Source organism: Hipposideros armiger, unplaced genomic scaffold (assembly GCF_001890085.2).
Source record: "Hipposideros armiger isolate ML-2016 unplaced genomic scaffold, ASM189008v1 scaffold_763, whole genome shotgun sequence".
NCBI classification, from domain to species: Eukaryota; Metazoa; Chordata; class Mammalia; order Chiroptera; family Hipposideridae; genus Hipposideros; species Hipposideros armiger.
The window spans coordinates 381,210-398,514 of NW_017732113.1; the positions used below are offsets into that span (position 1 = coordinate 381,210).

General features: G+C 39.2%; 1 pseudogene; it reads left to right on the top strand.

Moving 5' to 3' along the window:
• Positions 1-16,652, top strand: part of LOC109373965 (N-acetylgalactosamine-6-sulfatase-like) — a 136,527-nt pseudogene extending 119,875 nt beyond the window's left edge.
• The last annotated feature ends 653 nt before the right edge of the window (positions 16,653-17,305 follow it).

A 17,305-nucleotide genomic window follows, 5' to 3' on the forward strand; every position in this document is an offset into this window, starting at 1 on the left:
TATTAATTCTTCCTATCCATGAACATGGTATGTATTTCCATTTATTTGTATCTTCTTTGATTTCTCTTTTCATCGTCTTATAATTTTCTGAGTACAGGTCTTTTACTTCTTTGGTTAAATTTATTCCTAGGCAGTTTATTGCTTTTGAAGTAATTGTAAATGGGATTGATTTCCTGATTTCTTCTTCTGATCGTTTATTATTGGTGTATACAAATGCAACTGATTTCTGAATGTTAATTTTATAGCCTGCTACCCTACTAAATTCATTTATCAGTTCTAACACTTTTTTGGTGGAGTCTTTGGGATTCTCTCTATATAGTATCATGGCATCTGTATATAATGACAATTTTACTTCCTCCTTCCCAATTTGGATGCCTTTTATTTCATTTTCTTGTCTGATTGCTGTGGCCAGAACTTCCAGAACTATGTTGACTAGAAGTGGTGAAAGTGGGCAGCCTTGTCTTGTTCCTGATTTTAAGGGGAAAGCTTTTAGCCTTTTCCCACTGGGTATGATGTTTGCTGTGGGCTTATCATATATGCCCTTTATTATGTTGAGATATGATCCCACTATTCCCACTTTGCTAAGAGTTTTTATCATAAATAGCTGCTGGATTTTGTCAAATGCTTTTTCTGCATCTATTGATATGATCATATGATTTTTATTTTTTATTTTGTTAATGTGATGTATTATGTTAATTGATTTGCGGATATTGACCCAACCTTGCATACCAGGAATGAATCCCACTTGATCATGTGTACAATCTTTTTAATGTGACACTGAATTCGGTTTGCTAGTATTTTGTTGAGGATTTTTGCATCTATGTTCATTAGGGATATCGGCCTNATCTTTTTAATGTGACACTGAATTCGGTTTGCTAGTATTTTGTTGAGGATTTTTGCATCTATGTTCATTAGGGATATCGGCCTGTAGTTTTCTTTGTTTGTAATATCTTTGTCTGATTTTGGGATCAGAGTAATAGATGTGCTTGGGAGCCTTCCCTCCTTCTGTATTTTTTGGAATAGTTTGAGGAGAATAAGTATTAATTCTTTTTTGAATGTTTAGTAAAATTCACCTGTGAAACCATCTGGTCCAGGACACGGTTTTTTTAAAGCTTGTTGATTACTGACTCAATTTCTTTGGTAATAATCAGTCTGTTCAGAGTTTCTGTTTCTTCTAGGTTCAGACTTCGTAGATTGTATGCTTCTAGAAATTTATCCATTTCTTCCAGCTTGTCAAATTTGTTGGCATATAGTTGATCGTAGTATTTTCTTAAAATTTCCTGTATTTCTGTGGCATCTGTTGTCACTTCCCCCCTTTCATTTCTGATTTTATTAATTTGGTTTGTCTCTCTCTTTTTCTTGGTGAGTCTGGCGAAGGGTTTGTCGATTTTGTTTATCTTTTCAAAAAACCAGCTCTTGGTTTCATTGATCCTTTGTATGGTTGGTTTTTTTTGTTTTGGACTCTATTTCATTTATTTCTGCTCTGGTCTTTATTATTTCTTCCCTTGTACTCCCTTTGGGTTTCTTTTGTTGTTCTTTCTCCAGTTCCCTTAGGTGTAAAGATAGTCTGTTGATATGAGATTGTTCTTCTTTCTTTAGGTATGCCTGCATTGCTATGAATTTTCCTCTTAGGACTACTTTCGCTGCATCACAGAGATTTTGAGTTGTTGTGTTTTCATTGTCATTTGTCTTGAGATAGCTTTTGATTTCTTCCTTGATCTCAGTTTTGACCCACTCACTATTTAGTAGCATGTTATTCAGCATCCATGTATTTGTGTGCTTTCCAGGTTTCTTTTCATAATTGATTTCTAGCTTTATAGCACTGTGGTCAGAGAAGATGCTTGATATGATTTCAATCTTCTTAAATTTATTGAGACTGGTTTTGTGCCCTAACATGTGGTCTATCTTGGAAAATGTTCCATGTGCACTTGAGAAGAATACATATTCTGTTGCTTTGTGGTGAAATGCTCTAAAAATATCAATTAAATCCAGCTGGTCTAAAGTGTCATTGAAGGCCACTGTTTCCATGTTGACTTTCTATCTGGAGGATCTGTCCATTGGTAACAATGGGGTGTTAAATTCCCCTGGTAAGATAGTACTGCTGTTGATGTCTGTATTTATGTCTGTCAAAATCTGTTTTATATATTTAGGAGCTCCTATGTTGGGTGCATAGATATTTACTAGGGTTATGTTCTCTTGTTGAATCGATCCTTCTATTATTATGTAGTGTCCTTCTTTGTCTTTTATTGTAGTCTTCATTTTAAAGTCTATTTTGTCTGAAATAAGCATTGCTACTCCCACTTTTTTCTCATTTCCATTTGCATGAAATATCTTATTCCATCCCTTTACTTTCAGTCTGTTTGTGTCTTTTGATCTGAGTCTCTTGTAAACAGCATATGCATGGGTCCTGTACTCTTATCCACTCAGCCACTCTATGTCTTTTGATTGGAGCATTTAATCCATTCACATTTAAAGTGATTATTGATAGGTGCATATTTATTGCCATTTTGTTATTTGTATTTCTGATCTTCCTGGGTTAGCCTGTTTTCCCCTTTCTTCTGTTTAAAAAAGCCCTTTTAGCGTTTCCTGTAATGCTGGCTTGGTGGTAATGAATTCCTTAAGTTTATTCTTTTCTGAGAAGCTTTTATCTCTCCTTCAATTTTAAGTGATAGCCGTGCTGGGTACAGCAATCTTGGTTGTAGGCCTTTATTTTGTGTCACTTTGAATATTTCCTGCCACTCCCTTCTGGCCTGCAGAGTTTGTGTAGAAAAGTCAGCTGTTAGTCTTATAGGAGTTCCTTTGTATGTAACCTGCTGTCTTTCTCTTACTGCTTTTAGGATTCTGTCTTTGTCTTTAACCTTTACCATTTTTACTATGATGTGTCTTGGTGTGGACCTGTTTGGGTTCAGCTTGTTTGGAACTCTCTGCACTTCCTGGGCTTGTATGTTGATTTCCTTCACCAGGGTAGGGAAGTTCTCAGTCATTATTTCTTCAAATACATTCTCGACCCCTTGCTTCTTCTCTTCTCCTTCTGGTATTCCTATGATGCGAATGTTGTTGCGCTTGACGTTGTCCCACAGGTCTCAAACTATTTTCAGTTTTTTTTATTCTTTTTTCTTTTTGTTGTTCCAAGTGGGTGATTTTTGCTAATTTGTCTTCTAAATCACTGATCCGATCCTCTGCTTCATCTATTCTACTGGTGATTCCTTCGTGTGTGTTCTTCATTTCAGTTATTGCATTCTTTAGTTCTACCTGGTTGTTTTTTATCATTTCTGTATCCTTCTTTATGTCCTCCCTAAGTTCCTGAAACATTCCTATCATCAGTCTTCTAAGCTCTGTCTCTGAAAGGTTGGATACCTCTGTTTCATTTAATCCCATTTCTTGAGGTTTCTTCTGATCTTTTAGTTGGGTCAGGTTTCTTTGTTTCTTCATTCTGGCAGTCACTCTGATTGCTTCGATGTATTAGGGCACCACCAAAAATCCTCAAAGGTTTTTGCGGGCTGTCTGCTGCTTCAAAAAACCCTTTGTGGCCTGCAGAGTTAGGGGCCAGGGACCAGGGTCTCAGGGTGCCCCTGGCAACACAGCTCTAGGTGGGCAGGTCAGGCCCCCAAGGCACCACAGTATGTGGTCAGTGGTCCCCACCAAGTCAGAGCAGCATGCACTTGTGCATCAGCAGCTAGCCCACACAAACTCGCTTGGAATGCCCCAGCCGAATGACGCAGGCACACAGCTCGTGGCTCTACACACCCAGGAAAACTCGTAGTCTCAGCCCATCCCAATTAGCCACTCATAGATAAGGCCGAGTAACCAGACTGCCAATTGCCACCCAGACAACTCTGCATGCGCAGTGCAGAAATCAGGACCTAAGGCGAGTCGCACACTCCCGGGTCTCAATAAGCAGTCTGTTGGAGTCAGAGCGCGCCTGCCAGGTGTTTCCCTGGCTACGCATCACAAGCCGAGTGATTGTCTTCTGAAGCCTGGCACCACCATGGATTTGTGAGAGGTACCAGCAAGAGACCATTGTTCTCTACTATCTCCTCCTGGGTATCAATGATAAATCCTCCTGGACCCGAACCTCCCTCCTTGGTCAAGGTTTTGGCCTCTATTTGAGCATTCTTTTTCTGTTTTCTTTATTTGTTTGCCAGCTTTCCCTCATCTAAATGGAGGACTAGGAATCAAGGATTTCTGTTGCTTTTTGTTTTCAAGTCCAAGATTCAGGTTTCAGGCTTTTTTTAAATCTCCACTTGTCTACATGGAGCACCTCAAGGAAGGGACCCTTCTTCTGAGTTAGGACTTGGTTTTTTTCAGATGAAGGAAGGAAACCTTTACCCAGTTTCAGGCTTGATCTATATCCTGTCTGACCTCATCCATAAAGCTTGGACTCAGCCAAATCATAAAGGTTTGTAAGGACACTCACACTTAAGGTACACTCAAGGGGATGCCTTCATCAGGTGAGTGCAAATGGGTAACCCTTATAATTGGGTAATCTTTGAACAAAAATTACCCAAGAAGATTTATAGCTAATAAGGTATCTGAGGCTTCTTCTTCCTTTCCCCCACCTTCTTTGTCTCTTTAATATGAACACTTGTTTTCTGTTTCTTTTTTATTTTGTTTGTCGATATGTCTACTTTAAAGGGTACCCTTAAAAGAGAGGATCTGAAACCTATCAAAGACAATGGAATGCATCCTTTGGTTAATGATAAATTTATTTTTTAAACAGTTTGAAAGGAATCTTTACAGGGTGCAAAACTTTGGCATCTGAGCAAAACGTTAACTTAGTCCATCTGCTAGAAATATAATTTGGATCGAGTTTTTCTTCTTGGTTTTGTATTGTGCCTGGGACACGAAAGTTGGCCTTTTAAAATGAAAGCTGTGCAATCTCTGCCTGTGTTTCCTGTGTGTTTACGTATGTCTATATATGTAAGTTATATTTCTACTGCTGGATGGTATTGCTAAAATGTATTTGTAATTTTAAAATTAGGTTATAAAGAAGCCATAATTGATTGACTGAAACAATTGAGTTATTCATACAAATTGGAGAAATAACAGAAACTAGCCCAAATGTTTTTAAGTGCACAGGATCTAGGATTAATGTTTAGTAAATAAAAGCTAGCTTAAAATTGTTGATTTAATTACAATGGCTATGCCTTCAGTTATGAATGCTGAAAAATAATGCAGATATACAGCTTTCATTCCACCTGGGTTTATTAGTCAAATGAGCTTGTATTTTTCTCTGTTACAGAATTTGTCAGCAAGAAAAATAAGACAATGGCTAATCGCATTAAAGTCTCTAGATATCTTTCAGAGTAATCTAAATATGATTGTTAAAAGCAAATGGTTTGATTAGATATAAAGGAGGTCAGAATTTCCAGGTGAACTTTGCAGCAAATAGTTTCTAAAATCTTTTGGTAACTTCAATTCTTAAAGCTTTGCCAAGTTAAATGATGGGTCAAGTTAAATTCATTATCTAAATCATTACCAAATAAGATAAAATACTGAAACATTAATTGTTAAATAAGTCCATGTTTATCTACTTTTGTCTTCTTGTTACAGAGAAACTAAGAGATAAAATTGAATCTGTTAATGAAAATGTTTTATGCTTTGTTGAGGAAGCATATGATTTTAAAAATTATGAAATATATTTTCCAGTAAAAGAATCTATGTGTTTCTAGAGATTATGAAACAGATTCATAAATTTGACTAAAGAATGCTGATTAGTAACTTTTTAGCTGTTATTATGTGTATTGTCCTTTACCCAATACCTTAAACTGAAAAGGAGTAATTTCAAATATAAGAAAATGTATTTCAAGTAGTAGTAATATCTCAACAGTAGTCAGTCTTCCAGATTAAGACTGTAATTTTTCTTACTTCACTCTCAGCTAATCATATTGAATAGATTTCAGTATTTTGAAGATAACTTCCCTTTTGACTTTCCTATCTTCTACCTGATGCCAATGTTTAAAATTTAAATGCATTTTAACTGAAGTCAGAGAGAATAAGCCTAATATTTTTAAACAACCTATTAGTATGGATAACACAACACAATTTTAAAATTAATTATTCCATAAATCACGTCATTGGAGTTAAAGTGTACCATGTGATGGATCAGTGATTTCTTTGAGGCAAAAAGAAAAAAAATCATTTTCCAGATATATCCACCAAGCACCAAGTGGTACTCGTGCCCACAACACTTTAGTAGGGACTATAGAGGATTCAGGAAAATAATGAGATCTGGCCCTTTTCACTCAAAAAATTTAACTTGATAGAAAATATCAAACTGTTATCTGACAATTAGGAAAGAGTCTGTCTTCATTGAAGTTGGTCTTAACTTCTTAACTTCTCAATCATTGATTTAGGAAATGTTTGAACCAGAGACATGTCTTTCTGGCAGACAGGATTCTTATTGTACAAACCAGCAATATTCTGGAACCTAGAAATACAATTCATTGGATACTTTAGCCTAGACACTGTAATAACACTATATAAGATTCATGAGAATGGGCAAAAGTAGTAAAGAAATTTAATTGTTCCTTTTCAACTCTGAAAGTATGATGATGTATTGAAGAGGGAGGAGCATTTAAAATGATTCTTTTAATGGGGTAACATTTAGGTGAAAACATGTTAATACTGAAATGAATGCTTAGAAATTCAGAGATATTAGGTCTTTACCCTTATAAATTTGAGCTGTTGGCTTAATTGGTATAATTTGCTACACATTAGTACTATGTTCATATGGATTTTATTCTGATAACCATTACAATTTCACACAGTTGTATAGTAAACAGGTTACTACATCTCTGTAAATTTGAGTATGATTCTAGTGCTTCTGCAGATGTAAGTGGTAATTTTTAATTCCAACACTAGTTTATGTATATAGCAAATAAATTCAGTTGTATAAATTTAAATACCATCAATAGAAAGCATGTAAAACTATGTTTTGTTTTGTTTTTATTGTCTGATTTCCTTGAGTCCCATTCCTTTTAACTCTTCTCAGATGTTGCTGAATCTTAATCATTCCAAGATGATGGCAGGTAGAATTTTGAGATTAATATGGGAGCAACTGCGTCCTAAGAACTGTAGCCTCATGGACTGGCCTTGGCACTGCTCAACTAGATATAATGTTGTAAAATCTACCCAGAACAGCTACAGACTAGGCCATTCATCTGCTAAAGCCATCAGAACTCAACAGATTTTTAGACCCCCTGGCTTGAGTTGTTCTCAACAGCAGAGTTGGCTTAGATTATTATTGTATTATTTTTGCAGCCCAAGGAGGAATTTGTGCTATAGCTAATACATCTTGCTGTATCTGGTTAAATACTTCTTTCCAGGTAGAATTAGCAACAAGCATACTTCTTAAACTTATACAATTTCTTAATGGATATAGAGGAGGTGGTACATATATACAGTGGAATATTGCTTGGCCATGGAAGGGAATGGGTTCTTGCCATCTGTGGTGGCATGGATGGACCTGGAAAGTATTGTGCTGAGTAGAGTATATCAAATAGAGAAAGACAGATGCAGTGTGATTTTGCTTTTATGTGGAATCTAAACAAAATACATGAACAAGCAAAAACAGGAACAAACTCTTAGAGGACATTTTGAGGGTTGCCTGATGGGATGAAGTTGTGGGGATGGGTGAAAAAGGAAAGGGATTAGAAGTACAAATTGGTAGTTACAAACTAGTCATGGGATGTAAAGTATAAAATAAGGAATATAGTCAATAATATTGTAATAACTATGTATAATGTCAGATGGATATTACATTTATCAGGGTGATCACCTTGTAAGTTATATAAATGTCTAATCACAATGTTGTACACCTGAAACTAATATAATACTGTATGTCAACTGTAATTGAAAAAATTTTTAAATTATTTTAAAAACATTTCTTAAGGGACATTCTACTTTTACCATGAGTTAGGATTTAAATTTTCTAATATTTTCAGCTGGCTCCCAACTGGGCACAGGGCTAATTCAAGGTCTGGATTGCAAATTGTTCTACTCATCATTGTTCTAATTTGTTTAATGTACCTCATTGTCAAGCTGTTGGTGTTTTGTATAACTAGGTGCCTAAACTCCCCTAAAAAGACTCAAGTGGTGGTTGCATGAAGAATGGAAATGATGCCAAGTTACTACCTCCTTTAATTTAGAATGTTGTGAAATCTTTCCTGCTATACATGAATTGCTTGAATATACATCTGGAGCAAGAAGATATAGGTTAATTGGGCTCATAAGTCTGATTGTCTTTTGCCAATTGTTCTTGGTTTCCCTAATGTTTGCAGAATTTTGTTTCTGTTTTTCAGCAAATTTTTTATTCTAACCATTTATGGGACAATAGTCAAAGGTCTTGCTAAAGCCTCACTAATTCAATGCCTCATGGGAAAATCCACCTTATAAACTTTCCAGGTTTAACAGGTACCTGAGAAACCCCTCAAAGGTAAATGGTAGATTGCTTGTTGCTCAAATGGCTATAGCTCAATCTCAGGAGTCCCAACAAGGGGACAAGATGGACCCAGAGCAGGTAGTCAAACCACTCCAGCATCAACATGCCATCAAACATACCCTCTGAGGCAAAGAAATGTGATCAATCAGCAACACTGTCAGCCAACAGGATTTAATTGAAATGGAGAAACATGGACCCTGAGAAGAAAGATTCATTCCATGTTAAACCCAATAAGGAATTAATCTGCTGAGATGCACTCATCATGGTCAACTGAGGGCCTAAATATTATATATAATAAGAACGCCTATTTGCTGACTGGGGCTTCTCAAGTACACTGTACTAGAAAGAACCTCAGACTGAACTCTCCACTTCCTTCAGCATGCTCGCTTGTTAATGCCATCTGAGTCAACTACTACAAATAAACCCCGGTTTTGTCTTTCTACCAATGGACTGAGATATACCTGCCTCATCCAATCAGAAATGCACAATGAGGTACCTCATTTACATAAAATGGACTAATTGAGAACCTGGGCAGGAACTTTCATTATAAAAGGTGACTTTTCCTTTGTCTCTGTGGAACACAATTTAGGTTGTTACCTGAATCTGTGTTTCCTGTGTTGCAGCTCCTTTCTGCTCAAATTAAATGCTTTATATTCTTCATTACAGTCTAAAATTAATTATGGTTTACACTAGCATGGCAGCTGGGGTGCCCTCTATGTGGTATGACATGTAAGGCGGGCAGCTCCGTCTGAATAGACAAACTGTGTGCACTCTCTGCTTTTATTGCAGTTGGGGTGCTTTTTCTCTGTTTCACTGTGGGAAGAACTGTGATTTCCCACTCAGCAGCAACCAGTTAAGTGAAAAATGCTCAATGCCAGAAGACAGAGTAAAGAGAAGAGCAATGACATGCTGATTTTTAACCATTAAGCCAGAAATGCCTCATGATACAAGGGATTTTGAAGACAGACTCCTGAGGCAAACAATGATAAATGATGAGATGAGAGACCTGATGGGATTGGTCTGGCTGGAACCTGGGAAGAAGGTGGTCCACCCTGAGATGCCACAGTCTTAACTCAATATTAGGGGCTCTCTGCAGCAAGCATGGAGGGATGTATTATAGGGTTTACTCATGTCAGCGGGGAGGTAGGGGTGTCTGAGCTCTCAGGGCAGCAGATTGTGCTGCTGCTCCTAGCAGATGAGGATGGAAGTCAAGGCACACAGTGGGCCTGCACGTGATTGTTGAAGGAATTAAGGATTGATAATGGCTTCCTGGTAAGACAGGATGGAACTAAAATGTAAACCAGGATGTTTATCTTGAATCTTATAAGCATATACATAAATATAGCTACTTTAGTAACTGGTGATTCTCTGTATACATTTGGCCGCAGTATGATCACATTTTTTTTCCCAAATTGGTTTTTTCCCCAAATTTTTCAATTAAGAATCCCAGTCAGAGTTGATTTATAGTATAAAGGCATATATTGCAGTGCACTGAATGAACTAACAATTCAAAACATGGGTTATTGATCCCAAATAAAATGGGGCAGTGGCTGCAAGAAGCAAACAGTGAAGGTGACAATTTGAGAGAAGACAAGTAAAGAGATGTAAGGTAGAACATCAAAGGTGTAACTCCTGGGGTCATTTAGTGAAGGGATAAATACTCAGTGCATATAGCTCAACGTGGGCCCATTTCCTTATATAATAGTAAAGTTCAAAATGATCCAGAGTCATCCCAAATAAGTAACCTAAGTAGGCTGGTGTTAAAATCTGAGAATATAGGGGAGAATATAAAATATTTTAAGGCGAAAATTGCAACTTCACTCTAGGTGCTTAATCTGAATCACTTGTCAGCTTTTTGTCCATCCTTTTTTTTGCCCATCCTAGATCATTTCTTCTATGAATCCTATAGGCTGTTCCTTCAAAACATCCTCAAAACACTCTTTCATTGCTCTACCTCCTCTCTCAACACCCAGAGTCAAAAAGTAACTTCCTCCTCCCCAAAGCTCCCTACCTGCCTTGCCATAGTCACCCCCCTCCCAACACACACAATGTCTAGTCAGTTGTCTGGGAAGTTAATTTAGGGAGAATCCACATTTCAGATAGTGCCATGTTGTTGGGCTGTTTGAAGTATAATTGAAGAACTGCAATGTGCTATTGGCTCCAGATTCACTAGGTTTTGAACCTGGCCCTGCCTCCATCTGCAATCTGCATGAGATTTGCAGATAATCAGTAAGACTTCATCTTTCTCTATATCTCTCCAGCAGTCATGCCAATCAAAGCCAACATCATACCTCACCTGGACGACAAAAATGACCCTTTACCTGGACTCTGCTTTGACTTTTTCCCCTTCTAGTTAGAAGGACTATAAAATACATTGTCCAAATCTACAATTTGGTGAGTGAAAGGGTAACATTACTGATTACCCATGATAGCGGTCATAAATTGGAGCCATCACTGGCAAACCAGGGCATATGAACACCCAAACTTTAATCAAATATTGTTCTGGTGGAGTGAACGTCTTAAAAAATATAAATACAATCTCGACTGTCTCCTTCTTAAAAAACTGCCGTGGCCTCCGTCAAGAATAAATTACAAACTCCATACTGAGGCTTGCAAGACTCCGCAGACCTCATCTCGCCTTCCCCCATGTGCTCCAGCCTCGTGGGCTTTGTTATGATACCTGAAAGCTCAGCCCAGTTTCCTCCCGAGGCCTCTGTGTGTACTTACCCACTTTGCCCACGTGCTGTTTCCCTCTCCTTTACACAGCAGACTTCTCAACCTTCAAATTTGCTCACACACAATCTTCTCTAAGAAACCTATGTTTATTATTCTATCAAAAATATTCCTGCTCCTTTTTATTTTCTATCACATTATCCTGAGCATGTTGGCCTTCTTAGTACTCAGCCACTAAATTTCTATTTCCATTTGTATTGGTTTACTCTTCCTTCTAGAATATAAGCATCATGGAAGCAGGAACCTTGTGTTATCTTCAGTAACTGAGTCAGGGTTGGAACTGTAGAAGGGGAAAAATAATTTTCCTTCTACCCTTCTAAGTTCTTGGCTGGTAATCATGCACCAAAAGGCAGATTAACAAGGGACAAACAAGCAGAAGTGTATTAACGTGTATATACCTCAAGTATACATGGGAGACATCCAAAGAAAAATGAGTAACTTTCAGAGGTGGCTTAGAGTTCGGGCTTAAATGCCATCTTCAGCTAAAGACAAAAGAAAGAAGAGTGTTATGTGAGGTGACCAGAAAAAGTAAACATTAATTAGGTTTGTTATGCAGTCTTAAGTAGGTGCCTTTTCCGTTGATAAGAGTTTCTTGTGATTTAGCCGGCTTTCTCTTCTTGGTATGGGGTGATAACACCTTTACAAATGGAGATTTACTCTATACATGTAAATTTCCCTTAGAAAAGGTCACCTTTACTCTGTTTTCAGAGCTTCACTTATATTTGCTTTTCTCAAATAATGATCTCAAACTAATCCTTATGTCAAAAAGGCACATTTTGGGATGGCACATTCCACTGCCTTCCAGCATATATTTGTACAAAGAATGAATAAATAAAACTTTAAATTATTTTCAATTATGTAATTATTATAACAGATGAAATGTGCTAAAGTTCTTTGTAAAATAAGTGATATGCAAAAGTAAAATGTTCTTAGGTAAATTATATATATATAATCTTTATATAATATATAATATATATTATATAGAGAGCCAAAAAAGTATATACATTTTAAGAAAAGAAAACTGTATTAAAATTGTAACACTCAATATATACTGATAACAAAAGATGAGTTTGACTTCTGCAGTTACAAAAGGTGCTCAAAGTGATTACTATCAGCATCCAGATACTTCTGATTATGGCAAACTACAGCTTGAGCAACATTGACCAAAGCATCCACTTGTATACATTTTTTGGCACCCTGGTGTGTGTGTGTGTGTAAATATATATATATATATATATATATATATATATATATATATATATATATGGAGAGAGAGAGAGAGGCTATTATAAAGTATTAAGTCTACAGTTTTGCCATCAACAGGATACACTCAAGAATATTACATGTTAAACTATCTGGCTAGTAGAGTACAGTGACAAAAGAGTTAAACCTGGCTGGTAAGGAAGAAATGTTGGAATGCACCAGAGATGTGTCACCTGATCTCTGGTGGAGATGTCCTCTATATCATATCTATTATGAGTGATACAGATGCAGAAAACTGTATTCTTCATATCATTACATTTATATACAGCATAATTTTCCTTCCAGAAATCCTAGGCTGCATAGCCCGAAGGTATTCAATAAAACTGAGAGGGAACACTAGAAGTGAATCATGCCAGTTTGACATTTCCAGTTCTGCTGTGACCGCCAGACCAAAATATAGTCTGCGGGCCTCTTTTTCATTAGCATGAAACTGCTGGGTTTTAAAACAGTTTATCTGTTGAATTAATCTCTAACCTGTCTTTCACACAGGCAGATATAGCTCCCTACATCAGTCTTCTTATCCTGAAACACTCGTATTTTTATTTGTATGCATTCTGGGTAATGAATAACGATCTTTTGTGCTTAGAGAATGCCATTCTCTAAAATAGCTCCTAGCATTTTGTAAATGTTAACTCATTAGAACTCTTATGGTCCGGAGCCATCTATCACACTGAGGTAGGTCAAAAGCATCATATTTCACATTTTACAGATGGAGGAATTTTAGGGACTTCAACCAAAGTCATCTGCAGCCAGCAGCCAAACAGGAGAAGATCAGGCAAAGAAATACTACCCCAGCATCAGGCAAATCTCAGTGTGCCCTCTGACTGAGCCAAGCTGGCCTTTGGGGTCTCAGATGTTTGCATTCTGCTCAGATATCAAGATCCAGATGTGTCTGGGGTTGATGAGGCTGGTGACACTGCTTGTCCCCACTCAGTTTTACCTGGCAAAGAGCAATTAAAATGCATATTCAAGCAGACCTCTATTCCATTATAGCTGAGGAAATTCAATTCAGTTCCATTCAACCCTCTGCTCCAGGCACTTGCTGCGGTTTCCAAAGATCACACAGTTCCATTTCTCACACTGTTTACAAACCTGGGATGAGGTGGTGCTGCTAAAGGCATCATCCAGCCTCAGAGACCTGAACTGCTCTCTATGACTCCCAGTTCCAGCCTTGAACTCCTTTTTATCTTTCTAGTGAAGCCAGTGGTTCAGGCAGTAACACACGGCATTGAGAGCTCTGTACATTTCCCAGATCTGTGTCCCTTTTCCTCGCCATCACAACTCTGGGCTTGTACCTCACAAATAAAGAGCTAGCCCTTCAGTCCTTGCTTTAGCCTGTGCTCTCTAGGAAACCCAGTCAAAGTGACTAGCTAAGGGGGAAATATCCCAAAACAATGAGAAATAGAGATGTTTCTCAGTGCCTTTTTCCTAAAACAAAGGGTACACCAGACATTGAAAAAATCATAGCAGAGTACAGTAAAACTCAGAAGTATACTCTCTTTTTGCTCCATTAGTTTAGCCATCTATAGCTTAGCTTCCCTACCAAGGAAGATGGAGTTTTGTTACATTTTGCAAAGTACTTACAGCAGGAGGGAGAGGAAGGAACACAGGCTGAGTAGAATATTCATGCCCCATTGTCTCCATTTTGTGTCCTGTGTCTGTTCTCAGGAATGTTTCTAGTGTCAGAAATATAATAGAACTTGAAACATGATAGAAATTATATCAAATAACTTGTGAGATATATACCACAATTATATTTATTTTGAGACAATGTCAATATCAAATGTTTCCTTTTAAAGTAAAAACTGCAACAGAACAAAAAAATTCCTGTATACAGAATGTACACACAAACAGCAGCCGCAGCAACAATGTAGAAACAAATGCTCCCAACTATGAACCCAGCAGGAAACGGCAACCACGTTGTCTCTCATCCTCCCAGATTCTACTGTCATCTTTGCCTCCTCACCACCAGCAAAGGATTTATGATTTGTAGGGGAATGAGAAGACTTTTTCATATCCTTTAAACATTACTCTCTATTCTCTTATTTTACTTTTACTGCAAGAGAAAGCTGCACAAATGAGTCAGTCTTACAGCTGCAAGAACCCTACTGAAATAGGTGGAACTGAAAAAGAAACCTGGCTGTGGGCAAGCAAATGTGAAAGTCAATACAAATTTAACCAGCATTCACCAATCTACTTCACTCTATTTAACAGCCAAACAGAATTCAATAAAATGGATGTACAGTCCTCCTACTGATATATTTTTGCTTTATTTCCAATTCTCTGTTATTGCAAGAAGTTTACATCCAATATCTTTACCTATATATCTTTATATTCATGCCTCAGTATATATTAGTGGGAGAGAAATAGTTTTGGATCTTTTTTAAAAATGTTAATAGAAATCACCAATTTAGTATCTAACTGAAGTGTATAGAATGTCTGTTTTTCTACCCTACCATCAATACTTGGATTTTCTTTAAGAAAGATCATTTTAGGGCTGGCCGAGTGGCGCGATGGTTAAGAACTCGCTTGGGATGCCAGAGGGCCCCGGTTCGGATCCCACATATGAGGGCCAGTGACACTGCCCTCTACAGCTAAGATGCTGAACAACAGCTCATCCTGGAGCTGGGCTGCCGTGAGCCGCCGGTGATGGCATAGGCTGCAGTCCCTGTGGCAGTGGGTTGCCATGGGCTACCGTGTGTAGCCAGCGGCCAGCGTGAGTGACCAGCAGCTGCAGTGAGCGGCCATCCAGAAGCCGGCGACTGATCTTCCTCGCCAGGGAAGAGCGCAATGATGGTGCCAATGTGGGTCAGTGAAGCAACATCCTCTACCACTAGATTGAAGAACAAAACGACAGCAACTTGTCTGTTCCCCTTCCCCCAATTCCCCAGCACTTTTCTCATCCCCCCAATTCCCCAATAAAAATCTTTAAAAAAAAAAAAAAGATCATTTTAGGCTCCGCGTTGCCCCGCCCTGTTGCCAGCCAGAAAGTCCAGCCTCTGGCCTGGACACCCCTGTTCCTGGTGTGGTTGCCATGGCGGCAGTTGTTTGCTGTGGCGATGAAGTGGCAGCAAGGCTGGAGGCCACCAGCGTCCCACTGACCCCCAACATCCTGCCTGCTTGGAAGACTTGGGGTGGGGCGACCTGGGGTATGTGGAAAGTCTTCCAGAGAGACCCCAAATTTGGAACTGGTGGCCCCAGAGGGCATGCTTCTACACCACCAATCATCAGTGCCTGCCATCAGTGGTGGCCCTGTCACTGGATGTCTGCTCATCTGCAATGGCTTCCATACCATAAAGGCCAGGAATGCCTACATGCCACAGCAAGTCATGGGCAGCCTCCTGTATGCCCTAGCGCTTCCTGCTGGAGCTGTGAAAAGAGCTGGCTACGTCAGCAAGATCGTGGGCAAGTAGTATTTGGTCCACAGGCCTCAGTTCCACCTCCTGAAGCACAGGTTTGATGAGTAGTTTTGATCCCCCACTTGTCACTTTGTGCTTTATGACAACAGGGCCAGGCCCAACATCCCTACACTGGGAGATGGTCGGCAGATTTTATGAAGAATATCCAACTAATCTGAAGACTGGAGAAGCTGACCTGATTCAGATCTATTTATAGGAAGCCCTGGATTTCTTCAAAAGGCAGCAGGCAGCTCAGTGCCACTTCTTTCTGTACCAGGCCATCGATGCCACACATGCACCTATTTATGTTTCTAAGCCTTCGTTGGGCACCAGTCAGAGAGGGAGGTTCTGGGAGATCGAATTCAGCGTGGGAAAAATCCTGAGCCTTATTTAGGACCTGAGGGTCACAGAGAACACATTTGTTTTCTTCACAGCTGACAATGGTGCACCCTTCATTTCTGCTCCCAAACAAGGTGATAGTAATGGCCCCTTTCTGTGCGGGAATCAGACCATGTTTGAAGGTGGAATGAGGGTGTCTGCCATATTGTAGTGGCCCGGGCACATCTCTACAGGCCAGGTAAGCCACCAGCTGGCAGTGTCATGGACCTCTTTACCACCAGCCTGTCCCTTGCCAGTCTGGAGCCACCCAGCGACAGGGTGATCAATAGCCTCAACCATGTCCCTGCCAAGCTGCAGGGCCAACTGATGAACAGGCCAATATTCTATTACCGTGACAATACACTGGTGGCATCACCCTGGGCAAATACAAGGCCCTCTTCTGGACCTGGACCAATTCTTGGGAGAAGTTCAGATAGGTGCCATCTCCCCAGTACAGTGTTCAGCTGTGTGGTGGCCCACCTGTCTGAGCCCCAGGTCTTCCATTTATTCACAATTGCTGGATGTTAGAGGAGGAGGAGGGAGTGAGCATCTTCCTCTGCTGGACCCGGTGCTACCATCCCAGACAAGCCCATGGCCTGCCACCATGGGTGCTGCCTGAGGCCATGGGCAAGAGGCCAGAGGGAGGTACATGTGATCACGTGACCTGCATTTCTGAACTCAATCCCAGGACCATTAGCCACAGTGCAGGTTCATCCTCATGCTCCCTTCCCACCCTCCAAAAAGCCAGCCCTGTGACCTGCTGGTGTGCCCACACCCACTCCCCAGGAAGAGGAGAGGAGGAAAGGTGCAGTGCTTGTGGGGGTGCTAGCTCAGCTGTAATCCCCCAGGGTGAGGTCTCCCTCACATGACAGTAATAAGAGAAAAATCCTGTACCAATTAGATGGATTTTAATTCAATATTTTATTTGATTTGCATCCAAAAAAAAAAAAGATGGCTTCCATACCATACCATCAGTTTAGCTTTTCCCATTTTGATAGATGAAAGGGGAAATTCTTCTTATTTATTTATTTATTTATTTATTTATTTATTTATTTATTTATTATTTTTTATTATTAGTTTCAGGTATACA